Source organism: Pipistrellus hanaki (genome assembly GCF_964339955.1).
Source record: "Pipistrellus hanaki genome assembly, chromosome: 9".
NCBI lineage: Eukaryota > Metazoa > Chordata > Mammalia > Chiroptera > Vespertilionidae > Pipistrellus > Pipistrellus hanaki.
In genome coordinates this window covers 53,142,136-53,158,371 of record NC_140511.1, presented here as the reverse complement: position 1 = coordinate 53,158,371, position 16,236 = coordinate 53,142,136, and the positions used below count along the sequence as shown (strand labels likewise).

The window sequence follows — 16,236 nt, the reverse complement described above, 5'->3', positions numbered from 1 at the left end:
TATGCAAAACAATATCTAACTATAATCACTACATTATATATTATATTTCCATGACTTACTGTTTTATAACTAGAGGCCCGGTGCATGAAATTCATGTGGGGAGGGGGGTGTCCCTCAACCTGACCTGCACCCTCTGCCTCGGGGGATTTCTAACTGCTGGTTTAGGCCCAATCAGACATCCCTCTCACAATTCAGGACAGCTGGCTCCTAACCACTCACCTGCCTGCCTGATTGCCCCTAACTGCTTCTGCCTGCCAGCCTGATCACCCCCTAACCACTCCCCTGCCAGCCTGATTGATGCCTAACTGCTCCCTTGGTGGCCTGATCATCCCCAACTGCCCTCCCTACCAGCCATCTTGTGGAAGCCATCTTTTGATGATGCAAGGGCGTGACACCACCTAGGCTTTTATTATATAGGATTCAGATTTTCTACCTTTTGAACCCCCTTCCCCGATATTGACCACTCTCCAACTCCCTCCTCTACTACTATCAATCTATTTTCTGTATGTATGAGATATCCTGGAGCTTTGTGTTTTGGATACTTTTTAGCTTCCATATATAAGAGATCATATTATATTTGTCTTTATTCTGTTTCATTGACCTTTCTGTCTTTTTAATATCAGTACCATACTGTTTTGATGACTCCAGCTTTGAAGTATAGTTTAAAATTAGGGCACATGATGCCTCCAAATTTGTTCTTCTTTGTCAAGATTGCTTTGGCTATTGAAGATCTTTTGTGGTGCCATACAAATTTTAGTTTTTTTGTGGTTTTGTTCTTTTTATGGAAAAGCTAAGGGAATTTTGATAGTGTTTAAATTACTTTTTAGAGAAGAGGCTTATTATAATTATGGAACAGAGGAAGGCAAAAATAGTTTGTGGTAATGGATTGAAATTGGAAATATTGAGATGAGTTTATGGAGATATATATGTATATCAATATATTTATATGGACATATTTAGATATATAGAAGGGAATATAAGTATAACTGTGTGTGAATATTTATACTGTTTACAAAAATATTTTATTTATTTATTTAGTATTAAACTATTACCTGTGTACATATCTTACCATTGCGGGCCCCCCCCCCCCCCCACTACAAAAATATTTTTCTAAGCTCTGTCTACTGAGAGGGCCAAAGTAGCATATTCTACCTAGTAGTAACTAACACATGTTGCACCCAGATTTTGGTTCTAAATATCATTCTTGAAAGCAAGTCTGGAACAGGGAAAATAGCAGATATATTTGGAACATCTCATTATTCTATAAAGTAAAATTATAGGGACATAAAAAAGGATGCAAATTCATCCTGAAAAGGCAACTGGTTCCATATTGGGCACAAGGTAAGAATATAAACAAAACAAATAAAAATAGTAATGAATTTATTTAATTTAATACAATTGGAATTTACCAATCCATACTGATATGTAAACACATAAAATTGGTTTACACTTATACATACTATTTCAAGCTAACTTTTCTAAGAAATGTTCAAGGCTCTCCTTACTCCCTTCTAATTCCCTGTTTCTTCACCACCCTTCCTCTCAACACGTTGGCCTTGGGTACCCACCTTGACAGCCTCTGCATCATGGGGCAGTCTGACACACTGGTTAAGAGTAAGACTCTGGAACTAGAGTGCCTGTACCCTCCACTTACTAGCTGCCCAACCCTGAGGCAAGCTACTAAGCTTCTTTGTGCCTTATCTATGAAATGGAGACAAAAACCATACCTAACACATGAAAATGTTTTGAAAATTAAATGGATTCATGCATGTAAGGCTCTTAGAAAAGTGCCTGGCATATTGAAATCATATATCAGTATTATGTTATTACTATTTTTACTATTAGCATTATTATCATCACCCATTCAATTTCCATAGTGGCTTAAAGCAATATAACAACATGAGAATGTCACAAAGTCTTGAGAATCAAATTAGATCAGTATCTGTCATTCGGTTTTCTTCTTAATTAAGTCTGTATCTCTTAATTCTATGTCTTATAAAATAATTCAGAATCTCTCCTATTAACCTTCCTTAGCTACTTCTTTGAAAATATTGTTCTGTTTGTTTTGCAAGATCCTTGCTTACTCATTCTTCTTACAGAAAACTTCCATAGGATAAGATAGACCCAATCTGTGTTTCTCAGATCTTTCTCCTACCTACTCTTCACAAAATGTGCTTTGGTGATTCTCAAGTCTACCTATCACCCCAAAGTGTAGACTGCAGAAAAAGCAGCAGCAAAGGGACTGGGTGGGTCTCCCTTCCCCTCAGGGCATACTGAATCTCCAGGAGGAGAGAATATGTGCAGTGAGTGTGGGCTCAAGTTCTCTCTCTCTCTCTCTCTCTCTCTCTCTCTCTCTCTCTCTCTCTCTCTCTCTCTCTCTCTCTCTCTCTCTCTCTCTTTCTCTCTCTCTCTCTCTCTCTGAAATGCTCTCCAAAAGGAGATGTGCCTCTGTTTGAGACACCGGCCTGGTTTGAAAGTCAGTGGATAGTGTCTGCTATGCACTACACACCTAATCACTTGACATCATTTTCTTCTCACAACAGCTTTGTGAGTTCGGTATTACTATTCCTCCTTTAATAAGGAGAAAACTGAAGTTAAGCAATTTGTTACATTACTGACTGATCTAGATCTTTTAACTTCACTTCACTTATTCCAGGTCTTTTTCTACCATAACAGAATTGTTTCTGAACTAAGTAATACACTTCTCACCATTTTTTGTAAAAAGGTAAAACTTTGAGAAAGGATTTGAAGTCTATCTACTCTTGATTCTTCCCTCCCCATGCCAGTATCCTGCCATTGTGGGAGGTTAGTTCCAGGGAATAAGGAATTAGGCTGCTTGGGTTTGCAGTGATTGGTGGGTCTGGGTATCCTTGTTCTATTAATCACTTTTCACTCTAAGCCAAGAGCAGGTGGAACAAGGCTGTCATTTTAACAAGTTAGTGAAAATGAAACAAAACAAAAAAGCTCAAGCAACCTGATAGCTCAGGAGGACTATGGTTTGAGCCCAGATTTCCCAATGGAACTCTTTTTCTGTTTAATGCTAAAGTAGACTTTTCCTTTTCCTAAGAATGCTGTTAATACCCTTTACTCACAAAAAAAAGCTTCTATCATTTTGGAAAGAGCATGGGCTGCAGAAGATTTAAGTTTAAATTCTGGCTCTGTCTATTATTTAATCTTTATTTTAGTAATCTCATCCCATAAAATGTCCTACTTCACAAGACAGTAAACAATTTTCTCACTTTTGAAAAAATTGTCCTGCATTATTGATGCATAAATTACATGCATAAAATTTATTTGAAGTGTTTGATGATTCCTGGAAATTATATATAGACATGTACAACTTTTTAGCTTTAAAAAGTTTCCCTGTGTCCCTTTTGCAGTTATATTCCCCCTGTGACAAACTGGGTCCATTTCATTGATCTGCCACTATCATTTAGCCTTTTCTAGAAATTCATACAAATGGAACTATAGAGTATATTTTCTTTTATGTTTAGTTTCTTTCATTTAGCATTATTATTATTATTTTGTTGTTAATCCTCACCTGAGGATATTTTTCAATTGATTTTTAGAGAGAGTGGAAGGGAGGGGGAAAGACACAGAGAGAGAAACATTGATGTGAGACACATATCCTGCATGCATTTAGGGGATGAGCTTGAAACCAAGGTATCTGCCCTTAACCAGAATCTAACCTGGGACCCTTTAGTCCTCAGGCTGATGCTCTGTCCACTGAGCCAAACTAGCTAGGGCATCATTTTGCATGATTTAAAAAAATTCTTTCATGTTACTGGATCTATCAATATTTTTTTATATTACTAGATGGTATTCCACATGATGGACATACCATGATTTGGTTAACCATATTCCAGTTACTGGACATTGTATTGATTTCAGTTATTGTTAGCTATTATAAATAATGTTTCAAGTCATTTTGATACATTTTTATTTTTATTATGTATGTACTTAAGAGTGGGTTGAGTGCTGGGTTGTATGGCAATTGTATGCTAAACTTTATTATAAGAAAGTGATTGTGTCATTTTTTATTACCACCAGCAATGTATGAGAGTTTCAGTTGCTCTGCATCCTTGCCAATACATGGTATTGTCAATCTTTAAAATTTTAACTGTCTGGTGGGCTTTAGGGATATCCCATTGTGGTTTTCCTATTCATTGTCTGATGACTAGTGGTGTTGAGAGCCCTCTCATGTACTTACTGACCGTAAATATTTCTCTGTGTGTGAATTATCTATTCAAATCTTTAGCCCCCCCTTTAATGATTAACTTATCTCATTTATTAAATTGTAAGTCTTTTTTTTTTTTTTAAATATCTGGGTAGAAGGTTCTTTATTTAATTTTGCAAATATTTTCTTTCAGTACCTGACTTGCCTTTTTGTCTTTTTAATTGTGTCTTTCAAAATACCAAAGATTATAATTTTGTTGACATTTTATCATTCTTTTCTTTTCTGATTCATGTTTTTGTGCTCTGTTTTAAAAATATTGGTCTAACGCAGTATTATAAAGATTTTTTTTTTCCTATCTTCTAGAAATTTTTGAATTTTAGATAATTTGTTTATATGATAGTTCATTTTTAGTTAAATTTTGTGTTTGGTATCACATAAAGTTTAGGGTTAGGTCAGATAGAGGTTCCCCATACTAATAACCATGTCTAGCAAAATCTGCTTAAAATAATATTATTTCTCCCATTGAATTACCTTGGCATCATTGTGAAAATCAATGGCACAATCTTTGGAGCTGAGATATCACTCTAGAATCTCAGCCACCAGCCATGAGAGTGGGGCCAGCCCTTTTTGCATCTCTGCCCTTCTTACCAGTCTTGATGTAGCTTCTTCTGTAAAATCCTTGGTTATAAGGCTTCTATTTAGCTAAACTTCAGTTGGTTATTCAAGTAATTCCAGTTTGGTCTTAGAAGGAGATGAGTATAACATCCACCTAGTCTGCTGCCATCTTAGATCTCTCTATGTTAAGTCTTGATATCTTACTATAGTTGTCCAATTTTGTTGTTCCTTTTCAAAATTGTTTTGCCTAGAGTTTTTTTTTTTAATATATTTTATTGATTTTGTACAGAGTGAAGGGAGAGAGATAGAGAGTCAGAAACATCGATGAGAGAGAGTCATCGATCTGCTGCTTCTTGTACACCCCCTACTGGGGATATGCCTACAACCAAGGTACATGCCCTTGACTGTAATAGAACCCGGGACCTTTCAGTTCCCAAGCCGATGCTTTATCCATTGAGCCAAACCGGTCCTGGCTGCCTAGAGATTTCATATAAATTTTAGAATTAGTTTGACATATTTAAAATATTCTTTTGGAATTATGATTAGGATTTTATTGGACTTATAGAATAAGTTGGGGGAGAATTACTATCTTAACAATAATATGTCTTCATTACACAGATGTGCCATATTTTTCCATTTCTTTAAGGTATTTAAAAAATCTCTCTTTGTATTATTTTATAGCTTTCAGTGTAGAAGCCTAGTATTCATTGGTTAAATTCTTCCAAGTATGCTATTTTTATGCTAATGGTCAAAGGAGTTTTAAAATTTTTAATTTTTCTGTTGTTTATTCTGGCATACAGAAAGACAAATGATTTTTATTATTGACCTTGTATGTTGTGACTTTGCTTAATTTATTTATTCATTCTGGCAGTTTTCTTTTTTTCTAAGATCCTTATAATTTAGATATAATTTTGTGCTGGCCTGGTCACGCCCAATAGCCCTCCCCTGCCGACCTGGTCGTCCCCAGTGGCCTTCTCCTGCAGACCTGGTCATCCCCACAGTCTTCCCCTGCAGGCCTGTTCGCCTCCAACTCTCCTCCCCTGTAGGCCTGGTCACCCCCAACTGCCCTCCCCTATTGGCCTGAACTCACCCCCAACTGCCTTCCCTGCCAGCCTGATCTTACCCCTAACTGCCTCTGCCTCGGCCCCCACCACCATGGCTTTGTCTGTAAGGAAGTTGGACCTCCAGAAGTTGTCAGGTTGGCCCAGTCTTATTAGCATATTACCCTCTTATTAGAATAGATGGGTGTCAAATTTTTTCAAAAATTTTTTGCATCTATTGAAATAATCATGTTTCTTCTACTTTATTATGTTATTATTATGAATTATATTGATTGATTTTCAAATGTCAAACCAGCCTTGCATCCCTCAAGTAAACTCTATTTGAGCATGATTTATTATCCTTTTTACAATATATACTGTTCCATTCTATTTAGTCACTTTACTTTTATGCTCTTTTAAAAACTAGTACCCTGACCTTCAGGAAAATAACTCAATTTGTATTTTGGTAAAAGCTGTCTTTGTGTTCTGTATTTTGCAAGGAATAGGAGGTAAAAAGTTATCGTTCTGTTTCAAAAAAGTTCATGGTCTTTTATATTAAGAAAAACAAAAAAGAATAATACCTGATTGATTTTAATGTCACAGGCATACAAACTTGGGGCTTGGTAGTAGAGGAAAAAAAGGAAGAGAGACATCATCAGAATAACTGTTTATAGTATTGCCAGAATGTCTTTGTAGAAGAATGGACATTTGCCTTCATCTTTGGTCACATTATATAGGTTTATATTTAAGGGGGAAAAATATTTAGACTACGGTAATGATGGGGACAGAAAGGGTATGTTTGTATTTAGGTTCTACCTTAAAAAAGACAGAAAGACACCTAGAAAATGAAAATGGAAATTCTGTACTGGAAATTAGGAAAGCTAGTTTCAATTTTAGCTGATTTTGACAAATTATGTCATCCATGGGCAACGCACACTATCTCTATGTGCCTCACTTTTCTCCTTTCTAAAATGTATGGTTAGGCGGACCAGTGATTCTGGACAAGGAAGGAGAGAGTATGTATATATCTGGAAAAGCTCACTAGAGTGCTGTCTCTAGGTAAGACTCACTGGATTTTAAAGTCTCCAAATCCTTTTCCATCCCTGAAAAATTTCTGATTTTATGATTTTGTGAAATCAATAAACTTGGAGACTAATGACCTTGTTTTTAACTTTTGCTTAGCCATTCTCAAGTTTTGTGACCTTGACAAGTCACTTTTCCTCTATGGGACCTATTATATTTATGTTTAAAAGGAAAGTATTGGAAAAATGGTTTTCTATAGCCATTCTGGTTGGAAAAGTCTGTTGTTCTAAAGTTAAAGATAAATCTATTTATAGAATACATGTGTGTATATAACAAATATGGCAAAAGCACTCGGTATACTGAGATAACTATGGCTACATATTTTATTAGAATGCATTCAGCATTTTTAAAAATCCTGAAAAATAAAATTCTAAGGCCCACACTATTAAACTTTTCTAAATGTAATGGGAAATGTAAACACTTGCGTATATGTTGAAATGCTAGCTTTCTGTAGTATCTGCTCCCAACTTGTAACCCAAAAAATCTAAGACTTCTATGTGTTTTTGTAGATTATAGTTTTCCTTTATTATTTATAGTCTGTTGTAAGAAAGTGTCAGGGATATAAGGCATTAGAGCACCACATCTTTAACTAGCTGGGGCATAATACATAATTTGAGCCCCCAATATTTTCTAACAGTGAGGTTTGTTTATTAAAGAAACCCCATGCTGTGACTGAATCAGTTTAATAGAAGCCAAGTTTGAACTTGAACATTCAAATGTATGCCCATATATCTTGGGCATATATCATATATAATGATGTGGGGTCTAGACATCTTTCTGGGTTTGTTTATGTCTGTTATGGATTCCCCTCATTATCCATGGTGTTTGAGGGAGACCCAATGGATTCAGCTAGTTTATTGCATACTTTCTATATTTAAGACTAACTGAGAGTTCCAAGTGGCACATATGTTCCAAGTTGGAAGATTATTTTCTCACTTTCCTGTTTTATGATGATGATTAAGGAAAAATAAAATTAAAAAGATTTTAGGTATGGTGACATGTTTGAGAGTGGCTAACATTAATCCTTTGACCATATTTCAAATATAGCTTTATAATCTTTAAGTTTATTATGCTACTCTTCCTAAAATATTTTGAAGTTTGAGCTATAGCATCTGTTTTCTTATTTTGAAGCCATATTGTGTATTTTCTATTGTTTTATTATTATTGACTATAACTTAGGATTTAGTAAAGGTAGATAAAGACTTTAATCTTTAATTATAACTAATTTTACACTTTATATATAAACTGTATACTAGGAAGGCTAGTGTTGAATAAGTGTACCTAAAGAATAGATTTTAAATATAAAGCAAACATTTTTTATTTGTAGTTCTGTTGTTAATTTGAAGCAAGTAATTCATGGTCACTTAACTAGCAGCTTTCATTGATGCTGCTGCTGTTAAAATATCTTCCCTTGACACTTATTTTAAAGAAACCAGTATTTATATTTTTTATAAGTTGAAAAGCTATTTTTTGATCAGGTGAAATAAAAGAATCAAATAACATTATAAAAATTTGCAAGAAATATTGAAAGAGGATCGATTGTCATTAAAATTTATCATTTTGGGTATTTTTAAAGGGGGTGATATAGCACTTGCTATAAATATTCATTTGTTCTTAAACATAGAAATATTCAGTGCTTAGGTGATTTTATGCCCATTTATGCTAGAAGGAACAAAAGAAACTTTAAAAACTGAAAGCATAAACATAATTGAACCACCCACTTAAAAGAGAAATTGGAATAGATGTTTTCCAAGGGAGAACATGCTTTCTGTGTAAAAAGGGCTAGGGTAACAAGAAGTCATCTATTCTTGATTTCTTTCGACAGCTAGAGCATTGTGCCTTGTCTAGTTTCTGTGTTTTAAGAGCTTGTTCTGTGTAGCAGAAATAATACAATAAATGGGTTTAACCACATTTGTCTCAGCTAGACAGTCTGCTTTGTCAGAGATTGCTGGTACAACATAAACAAATTATGTGTGTATAGTGCTTTTCAATGAAAGCCTATCTAACAGAGCTGAGATTGTATTTCAGCAGCTGTAGATTTAATCTCCTACCTGTCAGTTAAAACAGGCATTTCCTGAACCAGATAAGGACTGATTGTAGAGGAGGGAAGTAGTCACAGCTGGACAAGGACCTATTGTTATTGGCTGATAATTTCTATGTAGATTCAATTTCTTATTCTACCATGGAACCTATAATCAGAGTGCAGTTGTAAAGGAGCTAAACTGACCTTTTAAATAGTTAAATTAAGAAGAGTTGAAGAGACTCAAAGCTGGGCTTTGTGTCTTTCATATTTGGGAACTGTCTTGTGGTGCTCAAAGGAAGTGTCTATAGGTTTGATCATCATGGTTCTAGATCACTGTGGATGAGCTAATAGGGTAATGTAAATATACCTGTTCTCAAATTTGTAATTACATTTGTAGGATTTCAAGTTGTAATTCAAACTAAATTTAAAAATTCAGTATAAGGATAAATATATTACCATGTGAGTAATATGTCATGGGACACAGCTTTTTTGTTGTCTTTTTTTTTTTTTTTTTTTTAAATGGGGATGAGGGTAGGGGTTTTCTTTCTTTCTCTTACCCATAGAAATTTACAAAATTAAACTGAACTTTCTCAACATTTGTGGTGTTGGTTTGGGGAGAATATCTCTCTACGTTTAGTTATTATAATATTTTTCTGAGTTCCATGTGCTTCAAGTCATGAATGGCTAATGTAGGGCATACTTATAGGCTGATCCTTGCATTTATACTAACTTGGTCAGCAACCTACATCCAAACTCCTCAATTTTCAGTTTAAATTTCAATTTTCAGTTTTTGTAGCAATTTCCATTTTGCAAAGAGCTTTTTACATATATCACTGGATAGTTATAAAATATTTGGAAGGTAAGTATAGGATTGGGGTTTGGAGGTGATATTTGCTGAAGTGTAAAGGACAGAATGGGCAGTAATCAGGTCAAAATTGTGGATATAAAAGACAGCACTAAAATTCTTAAAGCCAAAATTACCCTTGATTGCTTGCTTCCTCCCTCCTCTTCTTTTTTTATCTTTCCTTTCATATTTTTATTTTCTTCTCTCTCTTATCTTCACTTCTCTTCCTTTTTCTTAACATATTGTAATTAGAACAAAGTTACTACTACTTTTTTTTTTTATGGTGGTACAGAAGATTGGCTAAGATTTTATATTGTGCTTACCTTAAATCTAAGCCAATCATCTAGGGCTACGTAATACTGTGTTTTAGATGGAGTATGGTACAATGTTAATATAAAGGAATATTCAAATTTCTAAGTAGGATTTCTTGCTTTAAGAATGTGTGGAAAATTCAGTATATTCATTTTACCTTTTGAGTTCTGGTTTGTTTGTTTTTCATCTTGACCTGACTAGGCCAGTAGATCCTTCCACTTATTTTTTGGGTTTGAGTTTCTATTCCTTTTCAGCTATGATTGCATGTTATTCCTAATCATTCTTTTTTTTTTTTAAATTAATTTATTTTAATTTTAAAAGTTAACTTATTTTCCAATTACGGATGACATACATTATTATGGTGAACAACATAGTGATTACACATTTCTATACCTTATGATAAGTCTGGTAATCATCTGCTCGTATTAAATAATGCTGTTGTAACAGCAGCGTATCATGAGAGATGAATTGCTGGAGCATCTGACTCGATTGTAAATTCCAGCTTCATTTGGCAGATATGACATTAGTCTCAAATGCAAACAAAACAAAACAAAACAAACAAACAAAAAAACAACTAGAGAATTTAAATTAGCCAGTGTTTGAGCAGGTTTATATATATTAAATTTTCTACTGTTCTGATCTTTACTAAAAGTTAATTTTTTTTCCATAGGAAAGTTGGCAAGTAACTTAAATTATTTTAAATACTCCTGTTTTCCCCACAGAGACTGGATTAAGGATTTACATTTTCAGTTTCTTCAGTAAGCTTCTTTGCTGCCTAAAATTTTATTTAAAAAAGACATAGTATTTGGGGAAGAGAATTACAGGGAGGCCGCAGTAGCCTCTTAGATTTTATTATCCTATGCTCTTCTCCCCTATAGGCATGGAAGAGTACCAGTGTTTGAAAGTGATGTGCTTCTTGTCTCATATGGAATCACTGGACAGGTCATGTTTTTAAATCAGTCAGTTAATCAATTAGTTAGTCAGATAATTATTTGTTGTCTTTCATATCTGCAGGCACTGTCCTAGTATCCACTAAGACTCTGTCTGCAAGATGCTTCCTTCTACTTTAGTAGAGAGAATATGTAAGTTGGGAAAAGGCCATGATGATCCACTTTTGGACTATTGAAGTGGTTTCTAAACTGGCCTCTCTGCTTTCATTCTTGCTCTAGTCGAGTGCATTTTTTCCTAGCAACCAGAGTGATCTTTATGAACCTAAGTCAGGTCTCATGCCACTTCTCTCCCTTAAAACCCTCCAATGACTTTCCATCTCACTCACAATAAAATCCACATTTTTGCTGTGCTCTGCAAAATCCAGAGTGATCTCCTCTATGCCCATTTCTCTCCTCACTCCCCTACTACTACTCTCTTTGCTTTTTCTGTGCTGGCCTTACTAGCAAACTCACCCAAGTTATTGCTGCATTGGGTTCTTTGCAGTCACATGCCCTCTACCTGAGTTGTTTTTTTCTCAGATAGTTCCATGTAGCATTTTCTTAGGTGATTCAACCCTGTGCTATATCTCCTCAGAGAAGTATTCCTTGACCGTCCCTAACCAAAATAACCCCCTCCATTCCCACTTTTCACCATATACCTCTCATACTCTATCTCTATCTATCTTTATCTCTATCTCTATCTCTATATCTCTATCTCTATCTCTATCTCTATCTCTATCTCTATCTCTATCTCTATCTCTATCTCTATCTCTATCTCTATCTCTATCTATTTCTATCTATATCTCCCCTCATACTTTATCTCTATTCTTTATAGTATTTATCAACTGGTATTTATACAAATATATATTCATGTCTATCTGTCTTTCCTGAGTTAATAATAGGGAATTTTATCTATTTTATAAATTTATCTATTATAAATTTAAAATTTATTATCTAAAATTTACAATAGGAATTTTATGTCCTCAATGCTTAGAATAGTGGCAAATATTGAAATGAAAACCACTAAATAATTCAACACAGTATGTGCAATGTAAATTTTGACAGGAGGGAAGAACTTTTTACTACTTCATAGAGTTGAATTTGAGCTGAACCATGAATGGTAGGTCAGGTTTGGGAAGGCAAAAAAGAGAGGATATATCATTCTAAGTGATGTGAACAAAGCTATCTATAATAATAAAAGCAAAATATGCTAATTTGACTGGACATCCTTCTGGACGTCCTTCCAGATGACCTTCTGGATAAAGCCCTGGCTGTGAGGGAGTCCTGGGTCCCACGTACCACAGGGAAACCCAGGTCCTGGGTGCCAGAGGGAAGTCAGTGCTGGCAGCCAGGGGAAGGAAGGTCTACTCTTTCACGAATTTCATGCATTGGGCCTCTAGTTGAAAATAAGAGGAGACAGATGGTAAAGGGTAGTAGGAAAAGGGCTTGAGGGGTACATAAGAACATTGTGTGGAGTGATTTCAATGCCAGCCTAGGCTAGGGAATTTGAATCTTACTTTATTTGATAGGGACATTTCTTTATGTTTCTAAGTTTTTTTTTAATATAAACATAGTACTAAAAAATACAAAAAGAAATAAAATTGCTCTATTTAAATCAATGTGTTAGCTTATCCTTATGATCATCTTCAGTGTCGACATACTTGTGCATTTAGTTGGGGAAAGCAAGTGTACAAGTGGGTGAGTGTGTGTGAATGAGTATGTGCATATATGTAAGTGTGCATGCAGAGGGGAGAGCAAGACTTGTAGGTGACATTCCAAAATGACATTAAAGTTACATGTCAATGACTTCTTGCTCTAAAAATACTAGAATGTAATAAAGAGTGGAAACCTGAAAGCTGTTTGATTTGTGGCTAAGTCACTTTATATATCTTCTGGTCAGCATTCCCACAGTAGATTTCTCAGGCCTTCTAGCTTAAGATGAAACTGCTGCTGCTCTTCATGATAACTGATGCTGACATGTTTTTCTGCATTCATTCTGCATTGCACTACCAGCCCATTGTGACATAATATTTTATTTATTTACTTCTTACTTCTACTTTTATTTTTTCCATCACTATTTATCCCTTCTATGCTCTCTTCTACTCCACCAACCCTCCTCCCTGCCTGCAGTCACCACAGTGTTGTCCATGGCCATGAGTTCTCCCTCTTTTTATTTATTTTTTTGCTCAATCCTCACCCAAACACCCCATCCCCACCCTCAACTCCCACCCCTACCACCAGAGCTGTCTGCCTGCTCTCAGTGAGTCTGTCTCTATTTTGCTATTATTATTACTTTGGAAAACCATATTCCTGGCTCTTCTGGTGAGAGCAGCTTATCATTTCTGTTGGTAAGGATTATAATTGATGATGGTGAAATTATTAAAGAAGCTTAAAGTTATCTTTAAATTATACTATAGAAGAATTTTAGCAATTGTACTAGGAGACCTCAGTCATTAAAAACTATGTTCAACCTTGCCAATGTGGTTCAGTGGTTGAATGTTGACTTAGAAACAAAGAGGTCACTAGTTTGATTCCTGGTAAGGGCACATGCCCAGGTTTTGGGCTCAATCCCTGGTAGTTAGGGGGCATACATAAGGCAGCCAATGGATGATGTTTCTCTCTCATTGATGTTTCCAACTCTCATCCCTCTTCCTTCCTTTTTCTCTAAAAATCAATAAAAACATTTAAAAAACAATATTTTCTAATTGCCTGACTAATGTGGCTCAGTAATTGAGCATCAACACATGAACCAAGAGGTCAGGGTTTAATTCCCGATTAGTGCACATGTTTGGATTGACAGCTTGATCTGCCTACAGGAGGCAGCTGATTGATGTTTTTATCTTTCTCTATCCCTCTCCCTTCCTCTCTCTAAAACCAATAAATATATATTAAAATAATTTTAAAAACTATTTTCAAATAAATTAATACAGTTGATTTTTGTATTTTCATACTGACTTTTGTATTTTCAAAGTCAGACCATGGCATATTAAAAGAAAAGATTTCTATGATGAAGTATCTTGGCGGAGATGTTTCTTGCCATTGCCTCAATTTGAAGATTATTAATGATGAAAATACTTCAAATTGATTCAGAAGAATTAACAAAATCATCAGAGTTATTGTGGCTTACTTTTTAAACAACATAGAACAAAAATTCTTTAATGTATTTATGTAACAAGTATTTGTTGAGTTCCTACTCTGTGTAAGAGAGACTTTTACTAAGCCCTGAGGAGGTACAAAGTCTGCCTTAAAGTTGCTTGTGCATAATTTTAACAAGACCTGTAGTCAAAGATGTAAACCTGCATTTCTGCAGGAGGAATTTAATAATTGAACTCCGGTCATTGCTAACAGAATAAGCTTGTGTAAAATACGTCAGGGGTAAAAGCCAGATTGCCTTCATTACAGGTCAAAAGTTTACGAAAGGTTTATATCTGAATTTGGTTGTTACAAAGAAAGGAATGCTACATTCTTCACAAATGTTACCATCTTTATACCGCATTTATGCAAAATTAAAAAAAATTAATTTTCATCTTGGCAAAACACTTTGATCATTGTGTATTTAATGGGGTTTCCATTTGAGAACAACAATCATTAGTCTCTAATACGTTTCATACTTCTGTGGAAATAAGACAGGGTAGAATAAGAAACATTCATCTTCACTAGTCTTTGGAAATATCTAAAGTAATTGACTAGCTCAGTCTTCTGTGATGGCCTGGTGACCACTAACTGTGACTATTTGCATAATAGTCAACTCTTCACTTCTGTAGTGATAACTGTTTGTATCTGATTAAAATTAAGACTGTTTTAGTTCTCTTGACTTTTCCAGAAGTTGCAAAAATTGAGATTTGCTGTTCTGCTTTAACCAAACAAATGCACACATGGGGATAACAATATGCTGAGTTTATGCAGATTTTACAGCACGAATCTGAATAAAATACCCACTAATAGATCCTTAAGGAGTAATAAACACACATGAATTTTCCTTAGTTGCACTTTAAAGTGATTTTAACATACTACTAGACCTTAACAATAATATTTAATTGACAAGATTATGCATTTGTATGGATTGAAAAGGTGGTAGATATCTAATTCCAAATGAATCATAAATTTTACTTTTGCATAACATGTTTTATTAATTTCTTTATGGCTAGGATATTCTACTTCCCTCCTGGTGAGAGTTTCTTAAAACACAGTAAGATAATTTAAACACATTTAATTAACATTTATCATTCATTTTATAAAATAATCTGACTTTTGTCCTCATAAATATTCTCAAAAAATTTTGGAGCTGAAGACCATAGGATGACTATGGAAAGACACCTAATCGGATTTTTAAAAAAATAATTTTGTTTTGTTTTTTAAAGCAAATATTTGCTTTCTTTGTTGACCCTATTCCAAAGTAAGCTTACAACTGATGATTTATACTACTGTGTAAGTGAAAACAAACCTAACCTCATTACCTGATAAAATAAGGCTATGGACTTCTCTAAGGTAGCTTTATAGTCCTAGTGCCTATCATGGTACTGAGCGTATAGTGCTTGGTGGTCAGTAAATGGATGTTGAATATTTGAATGAAGACAAGCACTACTGACTTCTCTTATGTAGTAACTATTTCTTGGGAGCCTAAGAGGTCATTGTATATGTGTGGAGTTCTTTATTTCAGGGAGGAAGGGAACAAATAAGTAATAGATACTGAGAGGTACGATTATGCTAATGCTAAACCTATGTCTTTTTCTTTGAGAATTCCATATTTAAACATATACAAATGAATGAGAGAGAATATAAAGATGTTTGATTAATAATGATTCTGGTAGGTTAATGAGATATTTACCCATTAGAAAATGCAAATAGAAGGAATGTGTATAATGTATGTTGAGAATATGAAAAAAGGAGTTAACACAAAGGTCAGGATTGGTTCTTTCAGGGCTAACATTTTTCGCTGAATATAAATGTAAAAAAGACTTTTTAAAATGTGTGCTACTATCCTAATAGATGAAGTCACTGTGCTCTTGCTATCAATGATCATTTCTCTCCTGTGTAACCAAGGAAAGGAACTGGGAAATGCTAGCCTGTGAAGTCGATTTGAAGTAGCTATCTTAAAGACCAGTCCAGTAAAAAGAATTGCTTTTGTTTGCATGTATTACTCTTAGAAGTGAGGGTAGAGACATAGTGAAGCTGGGGACAAGATGTGTCTTTTCCATTCCCTTGTGACCATT

General features: G+C 34.7%; 1 protein-coding gene across 8 annotated transcripts in view; it reads left to right on the top strand.

The window, feature by feature from the left end:
* The window catches only part of SOX6 (SRY-box transcription factor 6), a 522,879-nt gene that overhangs the window by 378,330 nt on the left and 128,313 nt on the right, over window positions 1–16,236 (top strand). The window lies entirely within an intron of this gene.